Source organism: Gossypium raimondii, chromosome 4 (genome assembly GCF_025698545.1).
Source record: "Gossypium raimondii isolate GPD5lz chromosome 4, ASM2569854v1, whole genome shotgun sequence".
NCBI lineage: Eukaryota > Viridiplantae > Streptophyta > Magnoliopsida > Malvales > Malvaceae > Gossypium > Gossypium raimondii.
Window position 1 is genome coordinate 41,026,949 of NC_068568.1, and position 3,160 is coordinate 41,030,108.

Below are 3,160 nucleotides of genomic sequence, written 5' to 3' on the forward strand. Positions count from 1 at the left end.
TCACACCCAATTAACTCAAGTTTGATTTGTTGGATTTTTGAGACATTTGTTAAATGAGTCCAAAACTAAATTTATTTGATTTTTTAGATTTCAGTTCAATCGGGTAATAAGGTGGTAGACTTTTTTAGCCGTCTTGATTTAACTTGTGAGCAAGAGCTCAAGTTTAGGTTGGATTATCCCTCCTCTATTCACTCCATTCTACTTAATGACATTTCTTAGTTAAATGGATCACCTTTTATATATGCACTTTTGTAAAAAAAAAAAAAACAAATCTTGCAGTTGTTGGTCATTGTGCTCCTTTCCTTATTTTATTATACTTTGTTTAACTTAATGACATATTTCATCTCCAACTCTACAAAAAAAAATATTTTAGTCCTCAATTTACAAGTTTCATCTTTTTTAACCCTTATATTTATGTTTTTTTGTCAAATTAGCCCAAAACAGAAGGAAAAGTTAATAATTGTTAATTTTGCTAACGTGATGTCCACGTGTATGCCATATCAACAAGTAATTAGTTTAAAAAATAAAAATAAATTTAATTTTAAAATCCAAAAATTATTAAAATTAATTAAAATAAAAATATTTTAAAACTTCGAAAAAATATTAAAATCATAAATTTCTTCCATAATTTATTTTTTCTTTTTTGTTAAAATTTTTTAACATTATTTTGTTTTTTCATTCATTATTGAAACTAAAATCTTAAATCCCAAAAAGAAAAACAAATGAATCAACAAATAAATGAACAACGAATTTGATACAAACTAGTTTTTTTTAGATAAATCTGTTACAAACTAGTGAAGAACAACAAATATAAGAATTTTCAACAACAAATACAAGAATATTGTTACTTTTCGTAAGCCTTCCCCATGTGTTTGAGAGTAGGGTTATATTATTACTTTTCGTAAGCCTCCATCATGCGTCTGGGAACAAGACTATATTAATACTTTCCATAAGTCTTCACATGTGTTTGAGAGTAGGGTTATATTATTTATAATATTACTTTCCATAAGCTTCCCCCTATTCATCTGGGAGCAGGGTTATATTATTACTTTTCATAAGCCTCCCCCATGTGTCTGGGAGTAGGGTCACTTTACTCAAGCCTCTATGTGAACTCTTTGGGCTCTCAACGAAGGTGAGGCATAAATTTATCTTTGCAATCCTTCGAACACTATGCATTACTACGGATCAACAAATACTACACATTCTTACAAATGGGTTATACATTTCTTATATTATCAACGGATGGTTTGAATTTCATATTATATTTTCAATAATCCTAAATGGTTTGTATCAAGCAAATGGCCTGCCAATGTGCTCGATTTAGATTTCCAATACAAAATTCAAAGAAACCAAGAGCTTAAACATTGATAATTTTTGGAGATACGATTATAGATTTATAACTTAAAGTTGCTATATTACTATCCTACATACCATCCAAAGTAGAAAAAACAAAGCAGTAAAAGAAAAATAGAATTATTATTATTATTATGAGAAAATTAATTACAAAATAAAACTATTTCTCAACATTAGGACCCCCTAACACTTTCAACAAGCTCATTACTAGGAGGATCCTCACCACTAACCGGAGCCTTAGGTTTCCCACTCGATACACCATGTTGGGCCATTGAAGTTTCATCTTTAAGAATATTAGGTATACAAAGAGGCCTCATTTTCTCTGAATACTCATGTAACACCCTAGGTAAATCCCATATCGGCAAAGCATAGGAGAGACCTGGGTTGTATAAAGGGGTAGCAACACCTAAGTGGTAAGAGGCTTTTTGGGGTATATGGACGCTCCCAAGAACAAAACCATGAGGGCCATGTGCATCCAAAGTGGATAATATCTTACCGGGTTGGGTGTTGGCTATGACATTTATTGGTATCAGAGCTACTCGTTGTGCCTCTTGAGCAATGGTGGAGAAAACCTCAGCGAAGACGTTGAGTCCCTAAGGGGGTGAATGTAACACCTTAGGAAAATCCCACATCAGCAAAACATGGGAAATGCTTGAGCTATATAAAAGGGTGACAACATTTAAGTGGTAAGAGGCCTTTTGGGGGTCTATGAGCGCTCTTAAGAATAAAGCCATGAGGGGTCATGTGCGTCTAAAATGGATAATATCTTACCAAGGCTGGGTGTTGGCTATGACAACTCATCCCAATAGGACCATTAGGGTTGAAAATATTAAACCCAATATTCTTCTCCTCATAGCTCGTAATACTTTGAAGGGATTGAGATCTAAATCATACATGTAGATAGGCCCATGGTGTAACTGTATCCCCAAGATGGCTTTCCTCATGCCCAAATTAGAGGCCTCAACAACCTTCTTATCAAGTTGGGACTTGGTAAGGGTATGAACCCGTTACTCTAGTTTCAATGCTACTTGAGTTGCATTTCATTTGGTCTTGTACTTTTTAGCTTTACCCTACCAAAACTTGGCATCTTCACGAGCCTTTTTCTTAGAAGCCTTCCACTTCTCCGCTACAGCCAAGGCCTTGTCTTTAGTAGCATTGGGAATATTGGATGACCTGTGTGATAGCCTACATCGACATCTCAATAGCAACCCTTAGCCATTTGAAGATATCTTTAAAGCTTGTGCACAAATATCATATTAGGACCATCCAAAGAGCTTCAATAAGATGATAATAATAAAAAATTGCTTATCAGGTGGACCTTTGAAAATTAATTGTAGATCGTCAAATGGCGTTGGTACAACAATAGCAACGGAAAGAGAAACGAGAGTAGTAGACGCTTCAGTACCAAAAGGGGATTTTGTTGAGTTTAAGTCACCACCGGAAAGGAACTTTCTTATAGCATCTCCTCCCATGAAAGAAAGCCCTTTTACTGTTCCATCCCTCCCTCTTTTGGTTCGGGGATGCAGAGGGGATTTCTTTTTTAGGGCAAGTAGAGCCTGAATAGCTCAAAGGGTTTCGAAGGAATAACACCCCTCATCCCAAAAGTAGTGGGATCAATAGCATCAGTAACAGGGCCTTTGGTGTCTATGATACCGTATTCGTTTGAATCTGAAAAAAATAAAGTGAGAACAATATTAGTACTAGCATAAATAAAACACAAAAAATAAAAATATACTAACAGAAAGGAAACACAAGTTTATTATCGGTAATTTCTTTCTCATTCTAGTCACAAATATCGCCAAAGTAA